Here is a 24621-nt window from a genome sequence, read left to right on the forward strand (position 1 = left end):
ATTGGCTCTATTTCTCTGTTTCTCAGAGTATGTTAAAATTTATCTGTACAAGCTTTCATTTTATAAATCTACAATTTAGTTTTATTGTTACCTTACTAATATTTTCTTAATAAATAGTGTTAAAAAAAAAAAAAAAAAGGAGACTAGGTCAGATGGTTTTAAACAACCAAACCAGAGACAAGGTGATAAATATTATGGATGAAACATTTCTTCTTGTAGATAAAAGGTACCAATAGATGTTAAAAAATAATAATTCTATCTCTGCTACAGGATCTTAAAACATTTCATTGGAAATATACAAGCACAAGGAGCTGCATTGGAGCAGCCTAGTGAGCCCCCTTAAGGGGGTAATAGCAAAGGCAACTCATTCCCCTTGCCTTATGCCAAGCATTCGGAGTAAGAAGTCCAGACTCCTGAGACCCACTCAGGTTATGCTGCTGTACTATAACTCAGTGGCGTTCTCAGTCTCTCTCTCTCTCTCTCTCTCTCTCTCTCTCTCTCTCTCTCCCCTCCCACTACCGCCCCCCGCACCCATTTTTTTTTTTTTTTACTGACTTTGGTAGGCAACCCTTTAAATAGGAAAAAAACCTCACCATTCATCTGTATCATCATTTCCAATGGGAGAAAAATATTGGTGATAACAGCATTATATTATACCACATTATATAATATTATTACTATACTATACTGTACTATTCTATAGTATTACTGTAGTATTCTATAGTATGCTTTACTATATATTATACTACATGTGTTATCCTATACTACATATGCTATGCTGTACTATGCTGTACTATACTATGTTATACTATGTAATATCTACTTTAGCAATAGTTTCATGAATAATTAATCTTTGAACCACTATACATATATATATATATATATAAATAATATCTTAAAGTATAGTTAATGTAAAATACAGGACAAAAATGCTTTTCATAAAAGTAGGGATCATTAAACACTTCGGGGTTAAATAAAAAGCCCATAATAAATGAAATAGATAATAATGGATTAAAACTAACAGTTATAACAAGGAATAGCAGCAACTGACAACCCTGACCAACTCAAAACTTCACTGTAGAGGTACTGATAACTTGTTTTTTACAAAAAGTAGGGAGACTCCAATGTTCTGTATGCATTTGCAGGAAGCTTCTGAGAGCTGCCCAATAATCAGGTTCTTGGTCAACTTCTTGATAAATTATGACAACTATCAATTTTAGATTATGAATGCTAATTTAAAAAAATAATAACTCACTATTATTAATTAACCCCAAAAGTGCTTTTCTAGGGGCACTACCCATATGAGATCTCTTCATTGTGAGCACCGGCCACTCTCCTAGATAATTGCGGTCCCTTCTTCCTCAGCACTAAATGCTAATGGCATCATTCGGTCTTTGTGATCATCAAAAAGACCAAGGCCAAATGGTTCTTAGTGGGGGAAGGATGGTGCTGAGAAACATACTGCTTTTAAGAACAGAAAAAGGATGAGTGCAGGGGCCAGTCTGCATCACCAGGAGAGCCCATCCTTTTATATTGCCATGGTGACACTAAACCTGTCCATTCCAGGCTCTAAGACAAGATGCATATGTTTCTTAGCTTTGTATAATAGGAACTAAACAGTCTGGCCTCCTTTACTTATTTTGTGACCCCAGATGAGTTTTTTTAATTGACATATACTTGACATACAATATCCTATTAGTATCAAGTATACATCATAGTGATTTGGTATTTATATACATTATGAAATGATCTCATCAATAAGTCTAGTTACTACTATCTGTCACCATACAAAGTTATTACAGTATTATTGACTGCATTCCCTATGCTGTACATTACATCCCCATGACATATTTATTTTCTAAGTGGAAATTTGTACCTCTGAATCTCCTTCACCTATTTCACCTGTCCCACCCCTCAAAAAAATCCTTCTCCTCTTTGGTAACCATCAGTTTATTTCCTGTATCTATCAGTCTGTTTCTGTTTTGCTTTGTTTGTTAGTTTGTTTTGTTTTTAGATTCCACATGTAAGCGGTATTCATTTTATCTGACTTATTTCCCTTGGCATAATACTCTCTAGGTCCATCCATGTTGTTGCAAATGCTAGGATTTCATTCATTTTTATGGTTCAGTAATATTCCATTGTGTGTGTATATATATCACATTTTCTTTATCCATTTGTCTATTGATAGCACTTACGTTGCTTTCATATCTTGGCTATTATAAATAATGCTGCAATGAACATAGGAATGCATATGTCTCTTTGAATTAGTGTATTTGTTTCCTTTGGATAAATACCCAGAAGTGGAATTGCTGGTTCGTGTGGTAATTCTATTTTTAATTTTTTGAGGAAACTTCATACTATTTTTCATAGTGGCTGTACCATTTTACATTCCCACCAACAGTGTATGAGGGTTCCTATTCCTCCACAACTCGCCAATATTTGTTACTTTTCGTCTATTTGATAATACCTATTTTGACAGGTATGAGGTGTTATCTCATAGTGGTTTTGGTTTGCATTTCCCTGATGACTATTGATGTTGAGCATTTTTTCACGTGCCTTTGGCTACCAGATGAGTTTTTTTAAACTTCTCTGAACTTTAATGTTTTCAATTTTAAGAAGAGGATAAACATTCCTGTTTTAACTCCTTTATATGATTTTATACAAAATGCTTTATAAATTGTAAATCATAATGCAAAAAAAAATACTATTAATTCTATTAGTTTTTACAAATTAGAGATTGCTTTGGATTATATGTTCAATTCTCAGTTATGGTGGTTTCGGAGCTACACTATAAGCTCAGTAAATTTTCTAGCTAAAGGCAAACAGGTAGGATAGGGTTAAAATCCACAAGAGACAACAATTATTACACTATAAATGGCAGACTTTAGCTCAGTTACAATAAGTTGAAACTGTGGGTGAGGGGGTCATGTAGGCTGTATAGATTTTCAGAATCATTTCATTATTGCCGAACTGAAATGTATATAAGGTTCTTGCCTCCATTCTGTATTTTCAGTGAGACTATAAATTCTCTGCAGTCAATTCAATTCAATTAAGCTAAGTTTTATAAACATATGCTCAATTTTGGTAATGTTTTTGTTTTGAAAATTATTAATTATGTATTTTAAATCTTTTACAAATAGGTATTTCTAGTTCTTTTTTATTATTAAAAAATGTCTATCTTCTCTTTTATAACCTCTTTTTTAACACACCTTCCATATGCATAATTATCAAAATTCTTTTTCCTCTGACCCAATTTTCTTTTTGTTAAAGCTTCCTCTTCCCACATTTTCTCTTCCTGTATTCTTTCGGCTTTTCTATTGAGTGTTGTCTTTCTTTTTGTCAACTCACTAAGTGGTCCTAGGATAAACAATCTAGTATTTAAATTCTGGAAACTCATTTTAATAAAAAGAAAGTTATTAAGTGAAGGATGAAAATTACTTGTTCCTGTTCTAATTTTATTTTGAAATCTTTTATAGAAGGTATTGGCATGCAAATTTGAATTTAAGTTTGTTAGAAATATCAATTGAAGAATATAACTTCAAATAGTAATTGATTCAAAATACGTAGGGGAAAAGGGGAAGAAAACGAAGAAGGGAAGAAAGGAAAGGATGGAAAGAAAACATGAATGACTGTGTGTGTTGGTGAGCAGTGGCATAAAGTTCAAGTTTTCTCTTCTTTCAAGGTAATTCTCAAGTAATAACATAAAGGAAACGTTCCATGTGTCTTTAAAATCCATGAATCTTATCATTCTAACAGAATTCTGACATCATGCACAGGTTGTTTACGATCTCTAATTTTTCTGTCAAAGACTAAGGCGGAAAAATTGATATATCATCCATTGCAAAAATGTAAATACTGTGTTGTGAATGGAGCAGATGGAATAAATGGAAAGATTGCTAAAACTCTTAGATAAAATATTCATTACTAGTAGTAATTACAAACCCAAATTAGAAATTAAAAGTTTCATACGAGCTGGAGTGATTTTGTAGCTCCATTCATCTGTGTGCCCCTCTAGGTATATTCCACATTTTTGTAGCATGATTTGAAAGCAAAAGCCTGTTGTAGTCTTAGACCTCAATTAAATGAACAACCACAAACATGCATTAAAAAAATCTGTGATCACAATTCATGTTTTAAGGGATTTTAGCTTATTTTAGCCATTGCAGCAGCTGCTCTGGTTTCTGAATTAATGATGGACAAGAAAACTATTAGCATTTCTCTAGCTTAAGCAGTGGCAAACCAAATACCAAATATGATGAGAACTAGATGATTAGGGGTGGATTCAATGCTTATTGTAAAAATTAAACTGATGTTTCATTATATTTCCAGAAAGTAAATGGACCCTCTGATGTATTCCTAAGAACATGTGCTATACTCCATTAAGGTCTGGGTAACTTCTATGGAATGCAGATCTAGGTTTAGGAGAATTGTGGCCCTTCAGAGAGACCAGGTACCACAATCACCCAGACCAACTACATTCGGGGAGACACCCTCAGCACTCACGTTGATCCATGATAGCCTTTGCCAACGCAGGGACAACTTGGTACCTGCTGGGCATTTTGGCTATAGTTATTATAAAACTTTTAATTAAATTGAGACAAGATGTACATGCCTGTATCTTTCACCCTTTTCTCCTTGTCCTGCCTTCTGCCTATATTCCATATTCCCATGGCAGCCTTCAAATACTGAACAGTCTTTAGTCCTCCAGTATATTTTATCTTCTTCTAGCTAAACAGTCTCATCTTTTTCAGGGTGCTCCTTAGCCCTTTTGGAGTCCTAGGTGCTCTACTCTGAATGCACATTGCCTATCTTCCAGTTAGAATGTGGCTCTCAAAACATAATGTGGTATTTCAGGCCTGGTTTTGCGTGGGTTCCACCTAGTGTAAGAGAGGCCATCATCCTCTTTGCTTTGGACATGTTCTAATTACAAATTGAGTTTAAGGTGTTATCAGCTTCTTTTGGGCAATTACATGACATCTCTAACTCACACTGAGTTAATAATTAAATGAATACCTAGAATATTTCATGTGTGTTTCTTTCAGATTTCTCCTAAAACACTTATTTATTTATTTTTTTTTGCACTGGAGGATAAAATTTTACATTTATCCCCTTTGTATTTCATTTCCCCAGATTTGGCCCAGAGTTGTAGCTAGTACAGATCTTTTTGGGTCTTGATTCTGACTCCATTGTATGAGTTATTCCCCAGTTTCATGCCATCTGCAAATTTAATTTACAGGATGCCGTTAGTTCTTAAGATTCATTCTAGAAGCCCTTTCACAATAATAAAATTAAAGATAAAATTATACAAATTGTGGGTCCCAGGTCTGGCTGTGATCCAGGCGCATGGTTAGGAATTGGACCTCGGATCTAGAATGTTACATTAGTGTAGTAGGGCACCTGTGCCTAAAATATGTAGACATACTTCAGCTTATTGTATCACACATGTGTGGCTGAATGCCACTACTGTACTCTGCTATGTGTGGAGCCCTGCGGTCCCCTGCAGAGCAGAAGGGGAGCACGAGAAGAAGAGCAGTAGAAGCACGCTCCCCGCAGTAAAGTTGGTGCCTGCCTTTCATGCTCATGTCAGCCCCTCGTGCATTCTTTCAACTGGGCATCTCACCACCTAACCTTCCCTTCTCGATCAGCTCAGTGCTGACACAAACATTTTATGTAATGTCTATACAGATATTCTTTTCTATTAACGTTAGGGAGTTTTTGAGTCTCATGAATATATTTCCTAATATTATGCCATATTCCATTAAAATAAAGACTTTTTTTTTTTTACTAACATAAGTATTTTACTTTATATATTAGGAGAAAATGTGTTAAAAATCAGCTTTCATATCTGGATTACACAAAAGGACCTAAAATTGTTTCCTTTTATGACACTATAGTGGTACAGAAAACACTTGGCATAACAGACAAAGCAGGAAAAACCAAAGAGAATTCAAAATAGACTGAATGCTCAGCAGCTTTGGAATTGTTGAAAGATTATGTAAGATAACTGCTAATGGCTAAAACATAATGGCTGGAAAAAAATACCCCTGAGTGACATGTGCACATGTTATACGTCTCACATTGTTTTGCAGCCTTAAGGGAAATAGGATAAAAAGACATATTGTCACACTTTGGAGCGATTTTGTGAGAACTGGCAACCAGAATGTGATATTTCAGGCATGGCTGTGGATGTGGTAGTAACTGTACTCAATGATTGATTTCAGATCAAAGGGGTTGTGTTAATGGAGTTGCTGCCTGCCAACAGGTAAGCTGTTCACTTATAACCAGGCTCTTTGGTAGGTATCAATTGGCAGTTAGTAGGGGTTAGTAAGAGTTAGATTTGGAGTTATTAGGAGTCTCCCTTTCAGGATACACAGAGTTTCTTCTGCCGAGAGTAGGCCTGGCCTTCTGAAAAGTTGTAATCAGGGTCATGAGGGTTTTCCAAACTCCTGATATGTTTTTCCCTATAGGGAGCTCCCATCATGGGTTAGGATACACAGGAATACATAGTGATGTTGATGTTTTATTGTTCTTTTCTCGCTTGCTTGTTCTAGAGTAATGAGCACCCTTCTAATTTATCACTCTTTCTCTTAGACCCTAAAATCATGACATTCATATTCTAAAAGTCCTGGTGGGGAAAACAAGATGGCAGTGGCATTTTATTATTTCCTATTAAAAAGTACATTAATTGGATCATAAATGCTCTTACACATAATTTCTGATATTATTTAGCATTTTAATAGTCTTCTAATTAACTTAAACATGTTAACTTTGCAATTCCATCAAGATATCTCTCTTGATTTTATCTCTACCCAAACATTTAAACAAATACAGCTAACTGTAAATATATTGCCTTGTATATTTAATATACTTAACTCATCCACTGCGGTAGGTCAGTATAGACTTCATGCTAGTTAATATATCCTTTTAGCTTTTCTCAGAGGTATTTGTTCTTTAGCCTGCAGATTCAAGCTTTCCTGCAGCTTCCTTCCTTTTCTTCATTAACATTCCAATTTGGGATTTTTCTTCTCTATACCTGTCCCCTGGTATCTCAATATAAGATACGATTCCAGTTTTAAAGTACTTATAGTTTCCTAGGGAACTACATGAAACACATACAGGGCTATCTTGCTGCACAGGAGAGGCAGGTCGAACTCCTTGCCTGGCATTAAAAGTCTTTCACGATTTTATCTCTGTGACCTCCCAATCTATCTTTGTGCCTCATTTATAGTTCACAAATGGCGAACTTGAGCAAATCAAATTGCTTCCTAATCTTCCATATTCCACACATCTTCTTGCTTCTCTCTTTGCCTGTAAACAGAATCCTAAGTTCTCCCTCAGAGGCTATAATGCTCTTCATTTTACTGTTTTATTCCTAGAAGTGTCCTCCCTCGTCCCATTTTCATGCCTTTACTCACCATGTTTTTTTTTTTTTCTCCCTGGAAAGGTCCTTTATCTTATCCTTGGATGTCCAGCTGCCCCTTTATGAAGCTTTACCTTATCTCATCAACTAGAAGCATTTTCTTTTTTCCTTTTCAGGACATCTAAATGTATTTATCTGCACCTTCCCTATACAATTTATCACTTTCAAAACTTTTAATTTAAAATGAATTTAAGCTTATAGGAAAGTTGCAGAGAGTTCCATTTATACCCTTTAATTGGATTCTCCGAATGTTAGTATCTCACAAAAACATAGTATAATCATCAAAATGAAAGAATTAACATTGGCACAATATTTATAACAAGACTCTGAGTTTATTTGAATATTACCAGTTTCTCCAGTAATGTACTTTTTTTCTGGTCTAAGATCCAATTTGGGATTTTACATTATACTGAGTTGTCATGTCTCCTTAGTCTTCTACAAACTGTGACAGTACCTCAGCTTTTCCTTATCTTTCATGCCCTTGACAACATTTTGCCTTAAAATATCATTCCATTGTTACATGTATATTTCCACACTCTGCAATAAATTTCCTAAAGGTTTGTTACCAAGACGTTTTTATTTCCAATTGTGTCTAGAACATGATGAGAACTCAATAATTACTACTTAACTACATGTCAGAAACAATTAGAAAGGATAGTAACAAAATCTGCACTATTAAATACCAAGCTGTGTGCTGTAGTGATTTTAAGTTGTTATAAAAGTTAGAGAGCAAATCCATGAAACTGTAAGACAGAAAACTCTCTTTGCAAATACTATATCTGAGCCCATGTCCTTTAGGCCCCCTGAGCAGGAATCTCTGAAGCTCTCAACCCAAGAGCTAATCATGGTACACGGATACCTAGTGGCCAGCAGGAAAGGCAGATGCAGCCTCATTCCCAGCATCCAGCATGACCAGTTGGATCTTCTTACCGAAGATCTCATCAGCCCCGTGGCAAGGATGGGTCCTGGACACTTGCATAGTCCCCTGAGCTAAAATAATAACTCCCTTCCTCTCTTACACCTTAGTTTGTGTCATAAAGCTTCCTGTTAAGAAACTTAGGACAGAGAGTTCCAGAGTTCTTGCCTGAGCCCCTGAAGCCCAGCTGGTTCCTTTTCTGGTTCTCCCTACAAGTGACTGACGAGTGTGTCTGATGCCTCAAATCATGATGCTAGCACTCACCTACCTTGATATCCTCCAGTCACCTGCTTTTACCCATTACCATGGCTCATCTGTTCCTACCGAGTTCCACCCCTCCTCCATGAAGCCAAGAGAATGCTCAGCTGACAGCTCCATGCCTTTTGTATGCTGTCATTCCCACTGGTTATCTTCTTTAGTCATAGAAGCTTCTTTCTCTTTCTCACAAGCCCCTATTGCTAACTCCTAGCATAGTTCAGAATTATGCCCATTCTCCTTGGGATTCAGATGTCCTGTTATTTCATTTTGTTACTAATCTCAAATTCCTATAATATCTGCATAAATCTATAATTTCTCACTACTGTTGTAGAGACTGAATTTGTGCTTTTCTCCTCCTGCTGAACTTGTTAGCTTGGCCTACTGAAGAGTTGCTTTGTTTTAAAGGGACTCTAATTATTGACATCTGAAAGAGGGTATTCTTTCATTTCAGTTTCACATTGTATCAGATTCAGATTTTTCACAGAGACTCAGAAACACTACCTGACAGGTTCAAGAGAAATTGAACTGATGTCAGTGGGGTATTAACTGGAACACTGCTGAATAATTTTTTATTTTCTTTGAGAGGCCTAACCACAAAGAGAAAACATGCCTAGTAGGGTCCCACAGAGGTGTTTTGACATTAGGCTTAATAAAGCATGAAGAACTCATTAATAAATAATGTTCCGTGAGGATAACAAATAAAGCTGAATGCACTTGCTAGACCCTGGAGTAAATCAAATCATGCATGCAGCTATATGATTTAACTTTCAGCAGCCTCTTCATGTCTGGCAAAGCCCAATGCAACAATGCATAAATAAAACCAGCATATTATAAATGCATGCACCTTCAGTTACTACACAGACTGTCAATTTTTTTTCATACTCTGTGGGCCCACAATAGTAAACAAACCTTCATTGATACTGATCAGAAGGCATTTTAGTGATATATTTAATCTTTGCTAGAGGAAAGATTCTACTCATCAACATATCTACACAACAGTAGACACAGTTATATCAGTTATATCTTCTCCTCTCATATCTTTTGTCTCATTATCTACAGGTAGTTGACACAATGGAACAAGAGAATGAGCTAAAGTGTTCAGGCAAGCTAGTCTATTCAGCCAAATGGTTATTGATAAACTTTTTAGCTTGACTCAGAAAATCTTCAGAAGTGTGCAGAAACAGAGAAAAAAATCATCCTCCCTTTTTAGACAAACAAAAAGAAATGAAAGTGCAATGTCCCTAAATAATCCTTTCCTGGGTTTAGAAGGTTGAGCGGTTTTAGCTGGAGTGAGATTTCATGGCTGCCCAGTGTAGGTGAAAGCTCTCAGAGCAGTGTAGAGCAGGAGGAAGCTTGGGTACTCAAGCAGTTGTATTTCTCTTTTGGTTTTGTGATGCTGAAAGTAGCTGCTGCTTCCAGGAAGCTCTTTTTACAAGGAAAAGCTGATGGACAGCTGTCAAGTGTCAGTTAAGCATGACTCATTCCAGCTGCTCAGCAATCTGTAGGGACAGAGTCTTCTGCCTCACACTCTTGTGACAGCACACATTCTCCACTCACAAATGGGTTTAGCTGGAAAGCCAAGCACGATGCAATAAAATGCAAACATTTCCAGGCACTGTTTTGATGCAACAACTTGTTGGGTGGATTAAATTTCAACCCAAAGGCCTTGCCAACCATGCCCATATGCCCAAATTTACACACCTTGCCAGACCTTTCATGTAGTTATAATGACAAAGCCATTAGGTTGCCATTTAAATCCTGCTCCAAAGCTGCAGAGTTAAGGCAACCATTATCCCGAGAATGAAAGTATTCTATTATGCAATCTTACTTGAATGTTTTCACAATTCTTATATACTTGTGCATATATTATATATACAGTTGTTAATGATATAAAGTTATTTATTATAGCTTCTTCATTTTCAGGTTAATGAAAATGAAGGAACAAGAAATCAGGGTTCAAGGTGATATATGAAAAGGTTTCATTTTTGAGAAAACAAGAGAGGCCATGTAAAAAGTAGAAACCTGAGTAGTCTATGTCTATTGAGTCTCACCAACTACTTTACATGAATCATCTCCAATTCCAATGGCCCTATGATGTTGGCAATATTATCATCTACATTTTATACATGACGAAATTAACACAGTGAGTTCAAGGTGCCCAAGATTGCACAGGTAAAAAGTAGCAGAAATGCAGATTTGAATTTAAGCATTCTGATTCAAGTTCACATTCTCAGTTGCTATTCTGTACTACCTTGTATGTAATCAGGAAATCTAGTCCTGATTGGCTCTATCACAAATATGAAAAAAAATATATCTATGACTTCCCTTTCATCCACATTGAAATATATTTAGAATTAGCCTGAATATCCAAGTTACCATACCTGTACAATTCTAATACATGTTAAATTACACAGTTTTCAAATACTTTGCTTCCCATAGTGATGAGTCTCAATGCCAAGATGCAAAGCAAAATAAAAAAGAAAATTTTCATTTTGTTATCTTAATAACTAAGCAATTTCAGTTTCAGTGACAAATGTCATTAACATGTACCCAAGTACATATTAGTATGTATAATTTTCTTCAGAAACTAAAGAATACTCAACACCTCAGTGTTGAAAATTTTGTTTTCTTTTGGAAAGGAGGGGAACTTGATTGAAAGGCTAGTAAGCCTTTCAGTAGGTATAAAGTTTTGAAGGAAAGATAGCATGTCCTGATGAGCTAGGCATAAGCTGGGATTTAGATAGCCTACCATGAAGAATGCCTTGATTAGACCTAGCATTAGAGTGTATTATTTGATCCTTGATAAGATTTAAACACCTAAGTTTTCTACATTGAAATCATTAGGAAATAGACTCTGCTGTCAAAACACGAATAGTTTTTTTTTTGTACTGTTTTTGCTTAAGCTTCTGAACTTAATAAGTATGCACTGAACTTATTTACATATGTAATACAGAAAGAGAATTTATAATGGCCATGCTCATCCATATAGAAATTTCTATTCATTAAGTGTTCTGTTACCTGACTCGTTATGTCTCAAATGCACTACTTCTCCAAATAGATTGAAAGCTCTTTGTGGAGAAAACTACATTTCATATTTCTTTGTTATCCTTAGAGTGGTCAGGAGAATGTTTCAAAAATAATTCTGCTTTCCACAGTGAATGATTTATTCTGTAATTTTAAACTCTAGACAAAAATGTATAAATGCAAATACCCAATCACAATAAATGTGGTGCCCCAAGGCACTATTTGTAGCTTATGAGTATTTAGGTATTATATTACATGATACTGTCTGTCAAATCATACTTCCCATCGCATTACTTTTATTCTTACTAATTTACATAATGTATGAAATGACAATGAAAGGTAAAAGTCAGTTCAATTTCACTCAGCCCAAGAGGCAAACTAAGACAATCTTGTGCCACATAGGTTTACATAGAAGGGGAGTTTGGCTCATTAATTCCCTTAGTTATTAGAGAACAATTCATCTATGAAATGATTAAAAATAGAAAAAAAATGTTCCTTTGGGAAAAGAATATGCAGAAAAATGTTGCTGCCTTATAAATCACAAAAATATTCGTGGGAGGTGGGAGAGGAAAAGAGAGGTGATAGAAATTTCCAAAGACATTACTAAGGGCTTCTGATAAAATGAATTTGATCAATCAAAAATAGCATAAATCAGTTACTATCGCAGTTTCTCCATGTTAGCAATCTGGAAATACTAGCTTTGTATTTTCTTAAATATATTACATTTAGTTATTATTAAAAATAATAAACTATTAATCTAAAGTGCTGAACACTAGAATGCTATAAGTCATCACATTAATAAGAACCAGATGTAGTTTTAAAATATAATTTTTGATTAATTCTACTGATTATAGAAGACTTGAATTATGTTATGGATATTGGAACTAATAGAAGATTCAGGTTTCGGCTTCATAGTGTTATAGGATTTACAAGTGTACACTAACAGAAGTAAAAACTGGGTGAATTATTCATTTTCTTACTTGGTTCACTATCAAACAAAATCATCAAAACCTTGATAACTTCACAAAGTACTCATTAAGTCTTCTGGACCCTGGGTATTTACAGCTGTTTTCCATAATCATCCTCATCAATCATTTAGAGCCATGTATCTAATATTATACATATTTTTTAATTTACTTAAAATGTAAATTATATTGATTTAATAAATGATATGTTTGGAAGTACACATGAAAATGTGGAATGAGAAACCCCACTTTTTTCATTATATAAAACTATGGCTATATTCTTCATTTCTAGCAAATTTAGAATTCATTTATAGGAACTAAATATATAACATTTTAAGATATGTTATAATGCTTAAACTAAAACCTATCTTAGGAAATTAATTAATATTGCTTTAATTGTTTAATTTGTTGCATATCAAACTCAAACTCTCTAGGCTTAGCAATCTTTTATACTTTTCTTTGTGTTTTGAACATATTGCCTCTTTGCCCTATTAAATCTACTGAAATTATTTTCCAGTGAGTTGAATAATTTTGCCTTATGAGGGTTCAAAGAGTTCTCACATGACTCTGTATCATTTCCTAAGGATGCTGAGGAACCCAGGGCCCAGATGTTACTTAAGCTGTTTTCTAAACTCAACACTTTATTATTTATAATTTTTTCCTTCTATAATTCATTGAAAAATAATGCAGTTGTATTTCATTTGTGCTATATATATTGACTAATAGGTAAGAAATTTCATGGCTTCATAAATAATTTACTTTTCAAAGAAAAAAGTCTCTAAAGATCATCCTATTTTTTTTTTTTTTTTTTTAAGGCATTTCAGGTAGTCACGAACAGGTTATCAAATAAGTGAGGCCATTTTGGGAGCTTAGGCGCACTCACTAATCAGATTGCTTTGTGGAATTTAAGATTATCAACTCTCCTTAATTAAAAAAGAAACAAAACAATATTTTAATAGCAAACAATGAAAAATCTCAGGTAGCATGATATACCGGAAACACAAATTGGGATTTTAAAGAATGGGTTCCTGTCCTAACTCTACTAACTGGCTTTCTAGACATGTACATATGATCTAATTTGCACAAATTACCTTCTTTGGACTCAACTTTCAAACCTGTAAAATAAAGGCAGTTGGACTAGAATTTCTTGGATCACTTACAGCTCAAATGGGCTATGGTTGGTTGGTAGAGGAATATATGGTTATCAACATGAAAATAATTCTCAAAGTGGCTTCACAAATGAACAAAATTAGACATGACTGTAGATTATTTTTTAGGAATATGTACTCAACTTTAGAGTTCGGTCCTTGTTTTTCTGAGAATCAAGTAAGAATATTACCTAAAGAGTCCACAAACAGATGGACCCTTTCAAAATACGGGTTAATTCTGAAAGTTAATGTTTGGGTTTTTTAAACTAATTTGGCATTGCTTAACATCACTGTCAAGGGTATGATTATTTTGATACTATAACTTAAAATTACTTCATGTATTGTAAACTATCAGGACAAATATAAAGAAATTTAAATTTAATATACTTTTTTTATTCTTTATTGTTTAACCTTAACAATTCCACAGCATTACTTGGAGAGCACTTGTTAACCAAATCCTATGTAATAAAACCAAGCAAAGAACTCTAAAGCTAAAATGTTAGTAAAAACATGTGGTAGATTAATATGGGGAAACTCTAAGGTCAGTATCTCAATTATAAATGTCAATGCATAGAAGCTTATCAGTAAAAAGAGAAAGTTTGGCAACAGCCACTTATAATGACTCCATTCTCCAAGTCTCATCCACATATTCTGATTTTAAGACAACTAGGCTGAACATTAAACAAACAAACAAATTAATGAAGAAAACAGAATGAAAAAAACATCTGCTGGAAGAGCTGGTACAAACAGTAACAGATCTGATCCCACCTCCCTGTGTCTTATCATATCATATCCTTCCTGTCTTACCTTTAATCTATGTTTCCTTTCTTTCATACCTTATTGCAGTCTATGATACTACATAATTCACTTACTTATTATGATTATTTTTCATTGTCTGCATGTTCCAAGAGAATGTCATGTTTTGTTCACTGATGCATCTCAGGTCCTAGAACAACCTGGTACTTAGTAGTTATTAATCAAATACTTGTTGAATGAGTGAAAAAATAAAGTTTGCATTGGATTTATAATGCATCTAGGTGTAGGTTTTGATTTTTAGCTGGAATTATGATTCTATGCATTGAAAACAAAATCGCATCAAGCCAGTACAGTTTATAAAGTTCATATTGGTCTTGGCTGGACATTTATTTTCTCTGTCATAAAAATCAATTATTAAATTTGGCATAGTTGTCATGGCATGGTGGATTTGTGCCTTACTCCTGAAAAAGAGCAGCTAATGGAAGAGCAAAATAAATTACCTGAACATGAGCATAAAGATAGAACAGTTTGTGGTTGTAAAATATTGGCTCTGACACTTATCTATTTGATTTTAGCCAACTTAATGAAACTACCCTTTAGAATTTTCTTACTCAAAGGTTAAGACCAATATCTTACTTACCTGCATTATAATAATGAGTGGTTGACATCGTTTAACTTCCATTTATACAGATATAATTATTCCAACATCAGCAGACAAAAAAATTATATTTGAGCAATCTTTACTTTGGAGAAGTAAAAAAATTTTGGCCCACACGGTTGAGGCCTAGCAGATAGAAAAAAACTGGAGAAAATTTATATAAATCAGAAAAACTGTACTTTCTAGGAAAAAAATGGTACTATAAAATATAATAGTTTCATTTAAATGTTTTTTTTTGCCAAAATAACATATCATAAAGGCCAATGTATTAAATTTTCATTTTTGACTATTTTTTCTCCCTTTATTTTAGTAAGAGTGTCATGTATGGGCATATGTGACATTTATTTACAATTTTAGGTCAGAAAAAATAAGCCTTTTTCCCCTTATAATTTTTCATGCTCTACAAAGTTTGCCATCATAAACTACTTTGCATTTATTATAAATAGGTATTACATTAGCAAAGCAATTCGCCTGTATTCCATTTCACTTGTGAGCTAAGCAGCTTTACATGATAACTTAGTTGAGTTAAGGAGACTATGCTTGAAGGATGTGTGAACCTGGAATTGAAGTTACCTAGTTATTTCTTACTGAACTAAAGACTCCACAAAATAAAGGTAGGAAACCTGCTGCGAGGACAGTAGAAAAATTATTATAATCTGCATTTCTAAATTGAACGAGAATTTTTGCTCAGCAGAAACCTCTTGACTGCAAAATCTCCGAAATTATATCCTGCTGTTAAGAATACCTGTTGGGATGGGGGGAATCCGAACATTCTACTTTGCTTCAAATTGAGTAAGTTTAACGCGGATATTTACAGGCCTAGTAGATGATTTCTTTTCAAAAAGTGAAAGAACTTATAATCTTTTTTTTTTTTGCTAATAATAATAAAAAATTGCCATTAGTTAAGTACTTAATATTTGGTAAATAGGTAGCTTTAATTATCTTCAAAATAAACACTTTTTTAGATACAAAATATTTTCTCTTGAAAATAAATTTCAGCATAAGTGTTTTGCTTTATAATACCTAAATGACTTTTTAGACTTAGTCCAACACCTCAAATATAGACTATTGGTATTTCTTGGGATGTTTTTAGAAGTTTATTTTCTTGATGAACACCTATGGTAGTCCTTAAAGCTATTATTTATTCATGATCATATACCTTCATTATGTATTATGCCCTCAACATACACTACAGTTTCTTTTCTTAGTTAATGATTTTTAGCTCTAAATTTCACTTTTTCTGGTGTTAAGATTCTACAGTAATCCCACACTCTTATTTGTGGTTTCACCTTCTTTGGTTATAGTTAACTGCAGTCAACCTTGGTCTGAAAATATTAAATGAAAAATTCCAGAAATAATTCATAAGTTTTAAATTGTGATCCAGTCTGAGTAGCAGTGACAACATCTTGAACAGTCTGGCTTCATCCCACCCAGGATGTGAACCATCCCTTTGTTCAACAGCTACCTGCCCGTTATCATTTAGCAACCATTTCAATTATCAGAGAGAGAGAAAGAGACCACACACACACATAACTTTTACTACAGTATATACCATTGTTCTATTTTATTATTTGTCATTGTTGTTAATCTCTTATCATGCCTCATTTATAAATTAAAGTTTATCATAGGTGTGTATGTATAGGAAAAATATATATAGGTTTCAATACTATCTGTGCTTTCAGGCATGCACTGGGTGTCTGGAATGTATTCCCCATGAATAAGGGGGACTACTATATCTCTTAATTTCTTTAGATTGCATTTTCCTAGTACACCTTTGCCTACCCTTTTATTTTCAAGTTTTTGAATAACTTTGTTTTGGTTACATCTTGTATACAGCTTAGAATTTGGCTCTGCACTGTGATCCAACCTTAAAATATTTTCTTTTAAAGAAATAGTGTATTTCTTCAGTTTACTGATATCGAAGATATGACGGAGATATTTTGTCATAATATTTTAAGTTTTCTGTCAAGTCTTTAGCTGTTTGCCTTGCTTAATTTTTGCATGTGGCTTTTTAAGCATATTTAATAGGGTATACATTTTCTTCTAATTTATAACTTCATATAGTCATATAATAACCTATATATGAAGTTTATGACTTCATATAATAATCTTTATATTCTATATCTATAGAATATTTACTATTTCTCTATTATGAGTTATAGAAATATAAACATTTTAATTCTTTCCTCATTCTTTGCCACCTAATGTTAGGCAATAACATAACCTTTCTTAGTATCTTTTCTTTCTATTCTTAAATATGCTTATACTTCTATAATTTGAAATCCACTGATTTCTAGATATTGAGAATAAGTCAACCAGCTGATTTAGCGTATGCACCAACTTCTTTCTGTTGTGTTCTAGTTTTTGTTGCTTTATTTCTACAGATTATACTTTATTATATCATCCTAATCTACATATTCATTTTAGATTTAGTTTTAGAGTTAAATACGTTCAATGTTCACAATGAGTATTTGCCTCAACCTTTTACAGCTTGAAAGGCAGTTTGGCTGGTCATAAAACCCTTGGTACTCACTTTCTTTTTGTAATGATGGTGAATTCATGATCTCTCAAGGAATTCTAATTCCTCATTAGATAGCTCAACTTTTACCATGTGACTTTTTTTTAAGTTTTGCCAAAATTAGTCTCTGAAAACTAATAAAGCAGCTTATAATTTCTTCTACATAATAAATATTTCCCTTCTCCAGGATAAAAGAAACAAGTCATTGAAAACAGTTCTTAAGGCCAAAATATCTCCAAAATACCATTTAGTAGACTTAATGATTTGTTTATCCAGTTAGCTCAAGTCACAGTATCTCCTTTGCTTTCCTCATAATGCTCTTTTAAAGTAAGTTAGAGTTTTCAGGTCAGAGTTGGAAGGGACCACTGGGATCATCTTATGCAAAGGCCTCTCAGGATGAAGAAACTGAGGTTCAGGGATATGTAAAAAGAATCTCCGCAAGGTTACACCACTACCAAGAAACTGAGTCTGACCTTGAACCCCAGTGATCTCCAGGCAAAGATTCTTTCCATTTCAACAAGTCCTTCAAAAATATGATGATCACTGTGTGTGCGTGCGTATGTGTGTGTGTGTATGGTGAGAACATAAAAGATCTACTCTCTTAATTACTTAAGGTGATGAATGTGTTGACTAACCTTATCGTGATATTAATTTTGTAATATATACATGTATCAAATCATCATGTCATGTACCTTAAACATACACAAAGTTATATGTCCATTATATCTCACTAAAGCTGCAAAAAATACAATGATTGCAAATGTTTCATTGCACTGAAAGGACTCAATATATGTCCTGTCACATAAGGGAATTTATCTAATGCCTGCTTGATAATTATCAATTCATTTTTTATTCCAATTATACATGAAAGGACACATATATGATAGCTATATCAGAGAAATTTCAGTGGGTTTTTTGTTCATTTACATAAATTGTCACTTCCATTTTCTGTTTCTTAAAACTGTGGAACTTCAGATAAATGCAGATTTAGTTTTACTACCCCAAACTTCCCAAACCATCATTTTGAAATCAAATTACACAGCTTATGCTTAAAACATAAGGGCCAGATTTTATCTTCAAATACACCACCCACACTCTAACAGCAGAATTTGGCCCTAAAAACCCATTAACAAATATTGTCATTAAACTAAGGAGCTAATTACTTTGGATTCAGATAGAATGAACAAAATCATAGGCCAATCGCAGCTGGCAGTAATAATGGGGAGACTAACCGTATGTTGCACTGGAGATTTAAATAACAAAGACATATTAACACTAATGTAACCAAACATAGAAAATTATCCTCCAAATAGAGCAAACTATTATAGTTAGAAAAGTCTTGAAAGCACATTGGAATTATCTGATATGAGAAATAAAGACTATTTCTAAGAAATGGATCATCATAATTTAAAATCATCAGTGTTTAATGGAAAGGAAAACAAGAAATTTATTCTACTGCAATCTTCCACAAATGAAGAATTACATATAAAAATTATTTTGATCTCTTAGGAAATACTACTCTCATGTTCAAATCTGTTTAATACTATAAAATGAAAGAGACTTGCTTTAAGGCTATTTTAAATAACCATTAGCAGAACTACCATACAGTTCTATAAAGTGAATTGACCAGATAATTGAATATTTTCCAAGCCCTTAAAACATGTTAAAATTACATAATAATACATACTTTAGAAGAAGTTTTATAAACTCTGAAAGTAATAAAAGTCAACCATAATTTTATCAATTGAGCATAATCATTAATAATATCTTGGTGCATATTTTAATTTTTCTTCATATGCAGATTTTTTAATACAATGGGACTATATCATAATAGATTTTATAACTTGTTTTCAGTATATTACAGTATAATTTACAGTATATTATGATTACAGTATATTGTATTACAGTATATTGCAGTATAAATTATAGCATATTATTGAATTATACTTTTCTTACATAAATCTTAATGACATCTCAATTTCTTAAATTGAGATTAAACACATTTTAATCTTTAAAATATCTCACAAATACAATTATTATACTGTTTCATAATATTCCCTAGAAATTCTTACATATTTAAATCTCTTTTCTCCTATACTGAATGGTCTCAGACAGCTCTACTGTTCAAAAGCTGTATTCAGATAAAGCTGACCTAGCCTGAAATACACCTAAATATCCTGTTTTTATTTCTTGACTAATGATGTGGAAGATGATCTACCGATGACTAAAATAACCAATTATTTTAAGTTTAATTACACGCATAAGTACTCAAATAGTTTTTTTATTTCTTCAACTTTCAATTCATCTTAGAGGAAATTTTTTTCCTACCTTCCTTACTTAGGAAATTATTATTGAGAAACACTAGCTTAATTTCTCCTTGTTAATGTCATACCTAACCAGATTCGTATTTACTATTCTTTGTATTAAACTTTTATATTGCAATTTTGAAGAGAAAAGAATGCTATTATACACAAGAGGACCAGACTAGATCTCAAAGGTCAATTTCTGCTCTAAAACTTTTTGCTTTTATGCCTCTATGATTCTACAGTTTCTATAATTTATTCTTTTGTTGTATATTTTTCTTTCCGAGTATGAAGGCTGCCTCACTCAGGTTTCTTGAAACTACATTGTAAGTTTTCTTTAGGGAGCCACAATTTAAGAGGAATAGGTCACTGATAATGAACATGACTCACTCGAGGAATCAATTCCATTCTCTTCCCACCTGCTCCTTTGCAAAGTTAAAAAAAAGAAAGAACAAAAGAATAGTTTTGACATTACATTTTTTTTTTAAATTGAAATATAACAGATTTACACAAAAAGCTTTATTAAATCTAATTTGGAGACTTTATGGAACCATAAACCTGTGTACTACGTATTTGAGGATTTTATGATCTATGCACAAAAAATTTTAGGATTTAATCATCACATATGGCAATCATATTATTGTAAACAATTCTGACAACAAATGCATGTGAAAACTCATTATTATACTTAATCCAATGAAGTAAATCTTTAATTTTGATTTCTTGAAAAAGCAATGCCTTATTTTATTCATGTGATTATATTCACTTATTTTTGTAATACTAATAGCTAATATGTGTAGCTAATTGGCACTATAAGAACATACTTCTTTTTGATTAAGGGTTTATTTCTACTTTTTGATAATTTATGGACAAGAAATTCTACACAATATGAATAAATGCATATGAAACTGACAGAAGAAAATGTCTATAGGCCTGAAATTCAATCAAAGGATTTTGAGTAAAAACTTTATTTTTTACTATAAAAAATTATGTCACATTGTACTTTTAAGGAATCAACACAATTTGAGATCTGACTAAGTCCATTCCTACTAATCACTTCTTTCACTGGAATTAAAAAAAGTAAACCTTTTTTAAACTTAAAATTGCAAATAATAAAAATGAAGTTGCTAATGAAATATAGGAAACAGAAATACAAAAAGTGATAATAAATATACATGTAACCTGTTATAAATATATCACGTGATTTATAAGTTTTTATCTGCAAAGGAAAAAAAAGTAGCTAATGATGTATAAAGCAGATCTGGTCTTTTGAAATTTAAGGCTGAGTTTTTAGAAAGAAAAGAAGAAAATACCCTCAATAATGTAGAAATGGTTAGCTGACCCTGGTAAGAACTGATTATTTTTCTCTTCTATATATTTCTTAAAATTAAATTAATAACCATAAACATTTGCATAAATTACATTGTTACACAGAACAGAGAAACAACTAAAGAGAACAGTGACAGAACTGTCACTCTGAAAGAGAAATAGGAACACCTGGAAATGAGCTCATCATATTAAATTTTAAAAAAGGATATTAAAAAGAATAATTCAATTTGGGGGGTCAAAGAGAGCAATGGCACCTCTGTGCTAAAATCACTCCTTCCTTATTTAATCTTGTGACTGAAGGAAACTACCTAAAACCTCATTTAATATGAAGTTTGAATATTAGAAACTTATTATTTTGAATGCCAATATCAGTGTTTCTCAGAATTCTGTGAATCAAGTTTATCGGGATGATTTGGGGGTGGGTAATTGTAAAAATGCAGATTGATGGGCCACAACCCAGATCTAGGAAATCTCTGTAAAATATACCTAGGATCGGCATTTTAAGGTCCTCTCCCTAACCCTATGTGACTTATGCACATTAAAATTTGAGAATCAGTGTGTGTCATACTTTCTTGTATACAACTGATTATCAGATATCAAGATTATCTGTGTGCCTCGCTTGTGTTTATAGGACACATAACAACTTTTCAACTTTGTATTTTACTACTATTTTTTTTTTTTTTGGTTGTGGAAGGAGACATAGCTGGCTATTTTCCTGTATATTCAATAACTGCTTTTGTATATTTTATTAAAATATATTAAACATTCACTTTTGATATTATTAAGAGCTATGCAAGAATGTGAGTTACTTCCAAAATTCACTTACCTTCAAATCCTTATGCTTATTCAGAAAGTTCTTAACATAGATGATAGAAATGTTCAAGAAGAGTGCATGCAGTGGATACATCCACGTGTTTCAAGGCTGTCAAAGGAGGCTCCTTAGGCGGACACCAGAAGGAAGAGAATGCCGAATCCTCTGGGTACCTGATTACCTCTGAACAGAACAGAAAAACAAGTAGTTGGTCACCTGAAATTCATAGAGAATCTGCTGTGGAGAAAGTTATTTTTAGTAAACTAGCAGTGTTACTAAATTTAAGCTTGGCCCGGGTTTGCCGCTCCTTGATTTAGCACAGTTGTCATTTAAAATTTCATGTCATTGTGAAGTTGGAATTGCATGATACTGCCGCCTGCAGAGGATTCTGGTTGAATTCATATTGCTTTAATTAACTATTTTTCCCAAACATTGCATAAAGTGATGTAATTACTAATTTTATTTTTGATATGCAGATGCTACATTTTGGTGATGAATTTCTAAGTCAAGGTTGATGAGGTCTCTTGGAAGCATATGCTTACATGAAACTATCATACCCTATAAAAGATAAAATGTGATACTTTTACTAAATCTCCATGGATCATCTGCTACTTTTGCTCTGCTTTCTTTCACATGGATAGTGCTTGCCAAGATAATTACACAGAAATAAAAATAATATCCTTTCTAGTCAATACGTGTTGCCTACTCAGGGAAACTAAAATTCTCACATCTTTGCTGAATGAATTAAACAGACATTGGTAGTAGCTAATGGAAAAAGAGAATAAAAACACTTATTTTTAAAATTAGTAATCAGTCATGCAAATATTCTCCTAAAGGCTAGAGGAAGCAACATATACAGATAAAGACAAAATCAAATACTAAATGACAAGAATGTAACTCGCATGTAAGCACAGAGTACTCTGTAAAAACAATAGGTTTTTATGGAAGACCATACCAATTGGCCAACTAAAAACCACTCCTAACTTTCTTCCTTGCTTTGTTTCTCAAATAGAGAACAAGAAATCAAATGTTCACTCTCCCAGTCCTAGCATTCCTTACTGTGAAGAGAAGTCATGTGACCCCAATCTGGCCCACAAACTATAAGAAGTATGCTGGGTAAGAAATCCAGGTAGAAATTTTCTTTATAATAAGTAGAAAAATTCCTGTTCCTTTTCTCTCTTCCATATAATTGCTTGCTTTAAATGAGGACATGATACTTGGAGGAAAAATGGTCATTTTGTGACCATGATGTAAAACATAATAAAAGTCCAGAGAAACACTATGGCCCCTACTATTGATGAACAGCTGAACCAATACTACTAACTGCTTCCATTTGAATTGTACTTATTTAAACTATTGTGTTTTCTGTTGCTTGTTAACAGAATCGTTGCAAGTTGACAAAGTGCTCAAAAACAATTTGTAAGTGTTGCTGAAATGATTGTAGTGATATTTACCTTTTTACACTGCAGTGTAATCTGCAAATTCTCATTCTGTGGAGTCAAGGGCAGCCTTCATTCTGACAGAGGTTGGAACTTACCTTCCTTTTGACTCCTATGAAAGTTGTGCATGCGAGTAAGAATGGGTCACAAGATCATGGTAACTAATTAGAAAAAAAATTAATCGAAAGCTTAGCTTAGAACTAGGTTTGGAAAAAGAGAGTCAGTATTATGGTAAAAGAAAGGATCTCATCTTTGCCTCAATGCTAAAGCTACGATATTAGTCGAAATCTCAGTGAAAGGGTTTGAAGTTCTATCCTGAAGAGTTCATTATTACTATCTTGCTAAATCTTGTAGATTGTTTGGGAGATACTGTTCACATCCATCACTTCATTACTGTCTTCCTTTCATCAACATTTCTTATGCAATCACAATCTAGGCTTTCACTATTTCTTAGACTCTTGCTGTAGACTCTTTAACAGATTTCTCTTTTTTCTTTTTTTCTTAAACATCGAAGTGTGTACTTTAGTTATCTTAAGACTTAACTTTCTAAAACATATATATATATATGTATATATTTTTTATTTCTCTTTTATTTAAAACACGAGAGCTCCTTTTGGTCTATTGGATTAAATCCAAGGTCTTTAACTTGGCATTTAAGACTCCACATAATATAGATTCTTCTAGATTTCCTTTCTCCCTTCCCTAACACTCTAGGTGGTTTGGTGAAAAATTTGTCTCTACTCCAGAGGTGCACTCTAACTAGCTTAAAATAATCTGTGCGTCTCAATCTCAACCTACAATTTTACGGATGAGCACATGACCTTAAAAGGTCACTAAGCTCCATTTTGGAGTTTTCGTTCCCCTATTGTGTTAAAAACGAACAAACAAAATCCCTTCGTTTTTCTTACTGTACATGAGCAGCGTGAAGAACTACTGGCAACTTGCCAAAATTTAAGTCCTTGTCAAAGAAATATCTGAGAAATAGAAAAAAAGAAACTGGGTTCTGAGTATGTCGTTTCACTCCTGGAGAAGAACCTTGCTTACAAGTGGAATAACCTGAAATTTTGAGTTATGTG

General features: G+C 33.2%; 1 protein-coding gene across 4 annotated transcripts in view; it reads right to left on the reverse strand.

The window, feature by feature from the left end:
- The window catches only part of HS3ST5 (heparan sulfate-glucosamine 3-sulfotransferase 5), a 139511-nt gene extending 117210 nt beyond the window's left edge, over positions 1–22301 (reverse strand). For all 4 annotated transcript variants that reach the window (XM_016136971.2, XM_016136970.2, XM_016136967.2 and 1 more), the window contains exon 1: positions 22122–22301. The gene's annotated coding sequence lies outside the window, so the exon portion shown is untranslated. The remainder of the gene's footprint in view (positions 1–22121) is intronic.
- Positions 22302–24621: the final 2320 nt, after the last annotated feature.

The sequence above is a fragment of the Rousettus aegyptiacus genome, unplaced genomic scaffold (assembly GCF_014176215.1).
Source record: "Rousettus aegyptiacus isolate mRouAeg1 unplaced genomic scaffold, mRouAeg1.p scaffold_m13_p_1, whole genome shotgun sequence".
Classification (NCBI taxonomy): domain Eukaryota; kingdom Metazoa; phylum Chordata; class Mammalia; order Chiroptera; family Pteropodidae; genus Rousettus; species Rousettus aegyptiacus.